Source organism: Ambystoma mexicanum, chromosome 13 (genome assembly GCF_040938575.1).
Source record: "Ambystoma mexicanum isolate Mex_15411 chromosome 13, UKY_AmexF1_1, whole genome shotgun sequence".
NCBI lineage: Eukaryota > Metazoa > Chordata > Amphibia > Caudata > Ambystomatidae > Ambystoma > Ambystoma mexicanum.
In genome coordinates this window covers 791010403-791021661 of record NC_090938.1, presented here as the reverse complement: position 1 = coordinate 791021661, position 11259 = coordinate 791010403, and the positions used below count along the sequence as shown (strand labels likewise).

General features: G+C 48.3%; 1 pseudogene; it reads left to right on the top strand.

The window, feature by feature from the left end:
• The first annotated feature begins 361 nt into the window (after positions 1-361).
• On the top strand, positions 362-2369 carry LOC138520694 (heat shock 70 kDa protein-like; annotated as a pseudogene).
• The last annotated feature ends 8890 nt before the right edge of the window (positions 2370-11259 follow it).

The following is an 11259-nucleotide window of genomic DNA, read 5'->3' as shown; positions in this document are numbered from 1 at the left end:
GCAGAGCGCTCAGCCAAGAGACACCCAGGAGAGGAAGTCAGCAAAATACCAGCGCCTACAATAGGGCAGAGCGCTCAGCCAAGAGACACCCAGGAAAGGAAGTCTGCAAAATACCAGAGCCTACAATAGGGCAGAGCGCTCAGCCAAGAGACACCCAGGAGAGGAAGTCTGTGCAAAATACCAGCACCTACAATAGGGCAGAGCGCTCATCCAAGAGACACCCAGGAGAGGAAGTCTGCAAAATACCAGAGCCTACAATAGGGCAGAGCGCTCAGCCAAGAGAGACCCAGGAGACGAAACCCATACAGCACTCCTTCCAAGCAGCAATAAGCATAACTGAGAACCATCTGAAGCGCTGAAGATGTCGGCACCCAAAGGAGTCGCCATTGGCATTGACCTGGGCACCACCTATTCCTGTGTGGGGGTCTTCCAGCATGGCAAGGTGGAGATCATTGCCAACGACCAAGGCAACCGCACAACCCTCAGCTATGTGGCCTTCACTGATACCGAGAGACTCATTGGGGATGCGGCCAAGAACCAGGTGTCCCTCAATCCCCAGAACAGTCTTTGATGCCAAAAGGCTGATTGGCAGGAAGTTTGATGACACATTGGTGCAGGCTGACATGAAGCACTGGCCCTTTAAGGTGGTGAGCGATGGTGGGAAGCCCAAGGTGCAGGTGGAGTACAAGGGGGAGAGCAAGACTTTCTCTCCAGAAGAGGTGTCCTCCATGGTGCTGACCAAGATGAAAGAGATTGCTCAGGTGTACTTGGGACACCAGGTCTCCAATGCTGTCATCACTGTGCCTGCTTTCTTCAATGACTTCCAGAAACAGGCCCCAAAGATGCAGGTGTTATCGCTGGCCTGAATGTGCTGAGAATCATCAATGAACTGACTGCAGCTGCCATTGCTTGCGGCCTAGACAAGAGTGACAGAGGAGAGCGCAATGTCCTCATCTTTGACCTAGGTGGGGGAACATTTGATGTCTCCATTCTGAAGATAGATGATGGCATCTTTGAAGTCAAGGCTACAGCTGGAGACACCCACCTGGGGGGCGAAGACTTTGACAAACGCATGGTCAATCACTTCATTGAGGAGTTCAAGCGGAAGCACAAGAAGGACATCAGCCAGAACAAGAGAGCAGTCAGGACGCTGAGAACTGCTTGCGAGAGAGCCAAGCGAACACTGTCATCCAGCACTCAGGCCAGCATTGAGATCGACTCGATGTACGAAGGCATTGATTTCTACACTTCCATCACCAGAGCTCGCTTCGAGGAGCTCTGTGCGGATCTCTTCAGAGGGACCCTCGATCCCGTGGAGAAGTCTCTGCAAGATGCCAAGTTGGACAAAGCTCAGTTCCATGACATTGTGCTGGTGGGCGGGTCCACCCACATCCTCAAAATCCAGAAGTTGCTACAAGATTTTTTCAATGGCCGAGAACCGAACAAAAGCATCAACCCAGATGCAACTGGGGCCTATGGTGCAGCAGTGCAAGCCGCCATTTTGATGGGGGACAAGTCTGAGAATGTGCAGGACTTGCTTCTCCTGGATGTCGCACCCCTCTCACTGGGACTTGAGACCGCAGGTGGAGTGATGACTGTCCTCATCAAACGAAACACCACCATCCCAACCAAACAAACTGAGATCGTCTCCACCTACTCTGATAACCAGCCTGGCGTCCTGATCCAGGTGTTTGAGGGTGAAAGAGCAATGACCAAGGACAATAACCTTCTGGGGAAATTTGATCTGAGTGGAATCCCGCTCGCCCCACGTGGTGTGCCACAGATCGAGGTGACCTTTGATATTGATGCCAATGGTATCCTGAATGTGTCTGCTGTGGACAAGAGCTCAGGCAACCAGAACAAGATCACCATCACCAATGACAAGGGGCGGCTGAGCAAAGAGGAGATTGAGAGGATGGTGCAAGACGGTGAGCGATACAAAGCGGATGATGAAGCTCAGAGAGAGAAGGTCACTGCCAAGAACTCCCTGGAGTCTTATGCCTTCAACATGAAGAGCACCGTGGAGGATGAGAAACTGAAAGACAAGATCACAGAGGAGGACCGAAAGAAGATTGTGGACAAATGTAACCAGACCATCTCCTGGCTGGAGAGCAACCAGCTGGCAGAGAAGGAGGAGTATGAGCACCAGCAGAAGGAGCTAGAGAAGGTCTGCAATCCCATTGTCACCAAGCTCTACCAGGGCGGCATGCCAGGTGGAATGCCTGCAGGTGGCTGTGGAGCTCAAGCCCGCCAAAGCAGCTCCGGCACTGGCCCCACCATTGAGGAGGTGGACTAGTCATGGACAGTAATGTGCTATGTTCATGGACCCTTACCAGGTGGCTTTGGAGCTCAGTCCCGCCAGGGCAGCTGCAGTACTGGCCCCACCATTGAGGAGGTGGACTAGTCATGGATAGTAATGTACTATGTTCATGGACTCCTACCAGGTGGCTGTGGAGCTCAGGCCCTCGAGGGTAGCTGCAGCACTGGCCCCACTATTGAGGAGGTGGACTAGTCATGGATAGTAATGGCCTATGTTCATGGACCCTTACCAGGTGGCTCTGGAGCTCAGTCCCGCCAGGTCAGCTCCAGCACTGGCCCTATTATTGAGGAGGTGGACTAGTCATGGACAGTAATGTGCTATGTTCAAGGACCCTTACCAGGTGGCTCTGGAGCTTAATCCCACCAGGACAGCTCTAGCACTGGCCCCACTATTGAGGAGGTGGACTAGTCATGGACAGTAATTTGCTATGTTCATGGACCCTTACCAGGTGGCTCTGGAGCTCAGTCCCACCAGGGCAGCTACAGTACTGGCCCCACTATTGAGGAGGTGGACTAGTCATGGACAGTATTGTACTATGTTCATGGACCCTTACCAGGTGGCTCTGGAGCTCAGTCCCACCAGGGCAGCTACAGTACTGGCCCCACTATTGAGGAGGTGGACTAGTCATGGACAGTAATGTACTATGTTCATGGACTCCTACCAGGTGGCTGTGGAGCTCAGGCCCTCCAGGGTAGCTGCAGCACTGGCCCCACTATTGAGGAGGTGGACTAGTCATGGATAGTAATGGCCTATGTTCATGGACTCCTACCATGACGTTTTATTGAGTGGTCAGAAGAGCTAACATGCTTTCATTATTTAGCTCCAAGGACTAAGGGCTGCTAGCCCGAGACACTAATGTTTACATGTTTCACTCGCGTATGTACATATTTTATGTTGAAGAATATGAATCTTGTTTTCTCTAAATGTTGTTTGACAGCATTGGAAAGTTTCAGAGCTGGTACTTTGAATATGTAAAATAAAACTATGTTTCTTTTGACCTGAAGTTCTGCTTGTTTTTCTTTCGTGAGCACCTTTCGTTAAGAGAAATCGCTTTTCCATCTGAAAATAATGATGACGTTCTGCTTGAGTGTAATTCCAAACTTCAGGAAGAAGGTAATAAAACCACTTGTAGTGAGAGCAGTGTCCTCCTTTGGACGCTGGCAGACAGCCCCAATATTTCTGTGTATTTGAGTTTATGGTTGTCTAAGGTTTTTCGGCATAATAGACAGTATTGGTGTTGCCTAGCAAACCACTGATAATGGTACTGGCAAAGGACACTAAAGAATGGCAATGTTTTCAGAGAGAGCCACTCTACATGTAAGAGCACAGACAGAGCTGGACACGAACAAGAAGCAATGAAATAACCAGATTAGCTTGGGTTGGTTGTCTGCCTTCTATCACAAAACATACAACTGCTTTCTACAAGCATTCTAACAAGCGTTTGTGCCATAACATGTTTGTCAAGCAATGTAGTGTATGATTTTCACAAAGAACAAACTGTCTAGCCTATTGAAAAATGCATCTGCTCGCCGACAATCCTCCTATGCCAGGGACTGCTCCAAGAGACCCTTTAGTGTGTGGGTGCTAAAATCGTACATACATCATATACCAAGGTAACAGGTATCATGCACAGTGTACATGTCATGAACCACCGGAAGCGTCCCTTCTGGACTTCGTGGTCCCTGACCCATAGGGGACTGAACTAAGCAGTACTCCCAACATGGCCGCTGAACGTGAAACACTGTTTGCCAGTCTCTGCGTTGTACGCTCTGCGTTCTACAAAGCAGACACGCCACCGCGGCCCTGCGTGTCTCAACCCTACCGCTTGCAGTAGTCAGTCGTGTGCTGCCATAGTTCGTACAGCGATTTTCACTGATTCCTGGTTCCCAGTCCCCTAATTTTCCTCCTCCTTCATCCTCCCCTTTTTGTCCTCACTTTGCATGTCTGGATTTCCTTCGCACTCGCCTTCCGAGTGCGTGTTATGAAAGGAAGAAGGCAATGAATATGGCAAGGGAAATGTGCACGGAATCACACAGTGAACAACTTTGAATCTAACAACGTGCATACAATACCCAAGACTCGTGTATACTAAAACCCAGGAGTGCAAATAGAGTGAAACAATAATACCAATATATGAAAAGGGATGTGGGGTAAGCACTTAGTACCTCCTTATGACTGAAAGGAAAGTCGGCAAACTCCTTACCCACTATGCTATTACAGATACTGACAGCGCTAAGCCCACGTAGAGGGCAAGCAAGGACAGGATCTGTGAGCTGACACTCTGGATGATACTGAATAAGGAACTTAGAAACAGTACTCACGAGGACCGGAAAGACCACTTGAATGTCAGTAAACCCACGAACCCAGTTGATCAAACAGGGACCCTGAAGGCTATAACAGCAATGGGTGGAGGAAACTAAATACATAAGACCCTAGTCAAGGGGCAAATAGGAATAGTGATTATAGAATAGTGAGGAAAACAATGGGCATTCACACTGGGACTAGTTACAACAGCACCCCACACCTAATAATCAATGGGAAATAAATGCAGAAGTGCAATGGAAAACATGGAATGGATCCCAATAGAAAGTAAGGATCAGGAGCAGGGCAAATGATATCACAAAAGGAAACCTTTCCCACCCATCCAAGGAGAAAAGGCAGGAAGCTAAATCTATAAAGGGAGAGACTAATGCATCAAGTTTTTCAGTAGCTAAGGACAGCTTCAAAGAAACAGAGAACACTGGCAAATTGGGCAGCATCAAAGGGTAAAGCACAGAGAAAGGCTGCCTGCAGACAGAGGAAGACAGAAAGGGAAATCCAGAAAGCAGAAATCAATTAAGCACATAAATTCGAAATCCAGGGCAGAGGAATAAGAAACAGGAACTAGGAACCAGGCACAAAAACTAGGCACCAAGAACAAGGGACCAGTCACAACAGGAACACTGCAACAATGACCAGCGCTGGACTGAAGTAAACTGAGGCTTTTAAAGCTCCTTAACGAGCACACCCCTCAGGTGTGCCGCCTGCTGCACCTGCAGCCACAGGTGTTTCCTATCCTCCACCCAACCTTGTCCTGCAAGGGAGGAGGTGAGGCAGTGAGCCAGGCATTCTGGGAAGCATAGTCATTAGATTAACGTAGCATGCTGGCTGCCAAAACCTGGAATGGATCCGGAAGGGAAGTAACTTGAAAAATAAGGTTTTAGCGCTCCCAATTCTTCACAGCACTGTAGCATAAGGTTCAGAGGAAATGTCCAGTAGGGAAAAAAACCCAAAACATGCCCCCAAGTGACGGGAACGGGAGCGAAGGGAGCGAGCCGTGACAGTGCGCTCCTCGCCATTTCCTGTACTTTTTTCCCGGACATCTGAACGCTCCCTGGAGACGGGACACGAACTGCACGCTGGAACCCGAGGACCCACGCACAGTGTTATACAAGACCCGAACGGTGCAAAAGACTTCCTCGAAGAACTCGAACAAACAACACAGACAGGTGAGAAGGGGGGAAACCTGTGACAGATTGAGACGCCAACAAACTGATACAGTTACGGACATGGAGGCTGCAGTTCAAGACCTCATGCGCGGCATGCAGGAGTTAACAACAGAAGTTCAGAATCTTAAGGCCAAGAATGCTGCATTGAAACAACTAGTCCTGTCACGTGATTCTGCGACCAAGGAAAGTGTGTTGCTGGGCGGAGTGGTGGATAAATATGATGGCTCATCAAAGAACCTTCGTGGCTTCCTCGATTCGTGTTTAGTGCACTTTACCTTTAAGCCCTACTACTTCTCCACCCCCAGGGCAAAGGTGGGCTTTATGATTTCACATCTTTCCGGGAATGCATTAACTTGGGCAACGCCCTTAGTTAATTCGGGTGATGCCCTCCTGGATGACTATGATGGTTTTGTACGGGCGCTAAAGACCATGTTTGACTGCCCAGAACAGGTTTACAGTGCCCAAGAACGCTTATTGGACTTCCAACAAGGATCCCAGGATATGCTTACCTATGTAACACGCTTTAAGCAACTGGCCAAGGAAGCAGACTGGTCCTCTGAGGCCTGTTGCACCTTCTTTCGAAGAGGGCTGAATGAAGAGATAAAAGGCAAGCTAGCCAGGGTAGCTCGCCCAGGATCCTTCCAGGCTCTCATGGACCTCTCTTTACAAATAGACTTTCGTATCCAGGAAAGGAAGGCGGAAAAGAAGAAGACTAAAATGCCCTACCAAAAGACCTCTACAGAACCTTCCTCTAGACCTGAGCCCGCTCCTTCCCCGACCACAGACCCAGAACCCATGCAACTAGTAGCCTTCCGCGGACCCATAACGCCGCAAGAAAGGATGCGGTGGATTCACACCGGGCTGTGCATGTACTGTGCCTCTGATAAACATCTTGTGAGAAAATGTCCTTTAGCCCCTCCACAGTGTTCAGGAAACGCCAGCTCCCGATCCTAGATGGAGCACAGCTCCGGGAGAGAGATGTTTGCTCCACATCTATTCCATCCTTGAACTCTCCTGGACAAAACAATCTTGTGATTCTGCAGGCCTTTCTATCGCCTTCCAAGAAAGAAGCTTATCCCATTCTGGCATTAGTGGATTGTGGGGCCATGGGGATATTCTTAGATCATGATTGGGTCACTACCCACCACATTCCATATGAAACACAAGACATCATGCAACCTGTAGAGGCTATCGATGGAAGACCTCTTTCCTCAGGACCCATAACCCTGCAAACTAAAGAGATCCTGCTTTCTATAAACCACCATCAAGAGAGGATCAAATTTGACATCATAAGATCTGCCCATTATCCAATGGTACTGGGTACGCCCTGGTTACAGAAGCACAACCCCTACATCAACTGGGCGGCAGGATCCTTGTTTCTTGGTTCAGAACACTGTATGTCCCACTGTCTATCCCTGGATTCCTCATCAAGATCCTCTGAAGATATGCAAACAGACCAGCAAAGTCAGTTCACGGTCTCAAATATCATCCAAGTTCCCATGGCCTATCAGGATTACACTGATGTGTTCTCGACTGCCATAGTTCAGGCTCTACCCCCTCACAGACCTGAAGACTGCACTATTGATACTGAACCCTCAGCAGTGATTCCCTTTGGAAGGAGGTTTCATTCTATCAGAACCAGAGAAAAGAGCCCTCCGAGAATACTTGGATACCAACCTGGAAAATGGCACTATACGACCATCCAAATCCCCGGCGGGAGCTTCTAAGTTTTTGGTTCCCAAGAAAGATACCAAGGAGCTTAGGCCTTGCCTTGATTATCGTGGTCTTAATCAATGCACCCTCAAGGACCGCTACCCATTGCCCTTGATCTCGGATATCCTGGAAGTGGTGAGAGGAGCTGTAGTGTTCACGAAATCAGATCTCACAGGTGCCTACCATCTGATCCGTTTAAAGGAGGGTGACGAATGGAAAACAGCCTTTAGAACACCCTTTGGTCATTTTGAATACTTGGTTATGCCCTTCGGACTCGCCAATGCCCCAGCGATCTTCCAACGTTTTATGGACCGAGTGTTCTCCGATATGCTGTTCCTCTTCGTCATAGCTTACCTGGACGATATACTGATATACTCCAAGGATCATCTGAAGCATGAAGAACATGTTAAAGCAGTCTTACAGCGTCTACGTGAACATAAGCTCCTGGCTAAACCTGAGAAATGCCTTTTCCATGTGTCTACTGTTCACTATCTCGGATTTGTCCTTAGCCCAGAAGGAATTGGAATGGACCGCTCGAAAGTAGACTCCATCCTATCCTGGCCTGTTCCAACTACTGTGAAACAGATTCAACCCTTCCTGGGGCTTGCCAACTTCTACCGAAAATTCATACCTTCCTTTTCGGAGATAGTACAACCGATCATTACATTGTTGAAGAAGGATACTCCCTTTCACTGGACAGCAGTCCAAGATGAGGAGTTTCAACGATTGAAGTCGGAGTTTAAACAAGCGCCCATCTTGGCTCAACCTGACATTGATCGACCCTTCCTAGTGGAAACGGATGCCTCTAACTACGCCATCAGGGCAGTCCTAAAACAAGAATTTGATGACAAATTAGAACACCCCATCGCCTATCTTTCGCGCACCCTGACTCCTAGCGAAACCCACTATTCTGTTCTGGAAAAGGAACTATTAGCCATCCGTCAAGCCTTCACAGATTGGCGTCATCTTCTCCTGGGAGAGAAACATCCTGTTCAGGTCCGCACGGACCATCAGAATCTTCAAGTTCTGCAATCTCTGGAATGTAGGAACAGTTGTCAAGCCCGTTGGGCCTTCTTCTTTGCCCAGTACCAGTTCAAATCCATCATGTTCCTGGAACACACAATATAATTGCAGATGCCTTATCCCGACGTCCCGACTATGAAATTCTTGAAGACCGATCCTTCCCAAAGATGTTTCCCCACACAATATTTGTTGCCCAAGCAATCAGTCTCCTGTAAGACATTTGGATTCAAACCCAGTCCTCTGGGATCTGGAAGGATTTTACTGGGAAGAATCGATGGAATCTCAAAACAAAGGACAGATATTTATTCAAGGATAATGGTCTGGTCATCCCCACGTAGAGACTGCGACAAAGGATCACAAGCCTATGTCATGACACCTTTCATTCAGGACACCGTGGGATCCCCAACACTCTCCGTTTAATACAAAGACAGTTTTGGTGGCCGAAAATGAAAGATGGCGTCCAGCATTACATCCAAACCTGTGCATTCTGCACTCAAAATAAGCATGATAACAAGAGATCGGCGGGTCTCCTGCTCCAACCAGCGCTGCCAACAAGACCTTGCGAATTCATCGCTACAGACTTTATTGTGGAACTACCACCTTCCAGGGGATACACAACTATCATGGTTACCATTGATTTATTCACTCACATGGCTCATTTCACACCCTTATATAAACTACCATCCTCCTCTGAACTCGCTGGAATCTTCCTGGAACACATTCCGACTTCATGGACTACCCTCCAAGATCATATCTGACAGAGGACCTCAGTACATATATCAGTTCTGGAAACACTTATGTCGTATACTAGGAATCCAACGTGCCCTCTCCTCAGGTTATCATCCAAAGACCAATGGAGCTGCTGAACGCGTGAACCAAACCCTGGAGCAATATCTTTGCTGTTTTGCCACCAAGGTCAAGGACAATTGGTCACTTCTAATACCCGTGGCTGAATTTTTCATACAATAATTTGGACCACTCGGCTGTCAAAACCAGCCCCTTTTTCTGTAGTCAAGGATTCCACCCTTTGGTTCTACCATCCATACTCCCACATCCTACCCCAGTTCCTACAGTTGACTCCTGGATTGAAACCCTCATCAACGTACACAGAGAAGCCAAAGAACACCTCGAAAAGGCCCAAACAAACACCAAGCATTATGCAGATTCCAAAAGAAGACCAGGGCCTTCATAGTGGGTGATAAGGTCTGGCTATCCTCGGAACTACTGCCTCGACACTTGCAACCAAATAAGTTGGCTACCCGGTACTATGGCCCTTTTTCCATAAAGGAAATCATTAACCAAGTGGCGTTCCGACTCAAACTACCAGATTCCTGGAAGAGGATCCACCCAGTTTTTCACACTTCTCTGTTGAAACCATACGTCCAGTCCTCCTGGACTGCTCCAAGATCTACTCCTGTGGTTGTCAATGATCAATTAGAATACGAAGTGTACAGAATATGTGACTCCAGGTACAGACATGGTCAGCTACAGTATCTGGTCGAGTGGAAAGGGTACCCTCCCAGTGAACGCACCTTGGAACCAGTCTCAAACATAAATGCCCCAGACTACTCCGAAGGTACCACCTTATACACCCGGGTAAACCCAGAGGAACTGGGTTTCGGAGGAGGCATGCTGTCATGAACCACCGGACGCGTCCCTTCTGGACTTCGTGGTCCCTGACCCATAGGGGACTGAACTCAGCAGTACTCCCAACATGGCTGCTGAACATGAAACGCTGTTTGCCAGTCTCTGTGTTGTATGCTCTGCGTTCTACAAAGCAGACACACCCCTGCGGCCCTGCATGTCTCAACGCTACCGCTTGCAGTAGTCAGACGTGTGCTGCTGTAGTTCGTACAGCAATTTACATGGATTCCTGGTTCCTGGTCCCCTAATTTACCTCCTCTTTCATCCTCCCCTTTTTGTCCTCACCTTGCATTCCTGGATTTCCTTTGCACTCGCCTTCCTAGTGCGCTCCTCGCCATTTCCTGGATTTGTTTCCCGGACATCTGAACGCTCCCTGGTGACGGGACACGAACCGCACGCTGGAACCCGAGGACCCACGCACAGGGTTATGCAAGACCCGAACGGTGTGAAAGAAGACTTCATCGAAGAACTCGAACAAACAACACAGACAGGTGTCAAGGGGGGAAACCTGTGACAGTACAGACTCCTGGTATGTACGAGATTGCACCTCCACAGGTACTGCCATCACATGTGTGAGACAGGCATGGTATCAAGAGTGTTGACACATACAACAGATGTGCAGACCCAAACAAAACCTTATTAACAATCAGGATTGTTTAACGCCTAACTTGTCCTATGCTAAGGTGGGATTTTCCCTACCTAAAGAAACTAAGGAAAGTCTGGCTACAAGTCTAAAATACGGGTCTGTCTGTGTCAAAGCCTATGCTTGTTCTTGCACCTATAACTAAACATGGTGGGAGAATCTTCTGAGTAAATACAAGTGTTCAAAAGTAAACATTAAGGTACTTTCCGCTTGAGTTCTTCTTGAGTTCCCTATTTCAAGTTCAATACAGTTCCAATGGAGATTCACTTCAAAAGTGTTTGGCCAAGTTCTGAAATTACCTTCAGCAAGTTCAAATGTATCACAGTTCACATAAAGAGGAGGTCTTGGGATTCCCTTCCACAAGTTCAAATGTATCACAGTTCACACAAAACAGAGGCTCTCAGACTCCCTTGCGCAAGACTTTAATT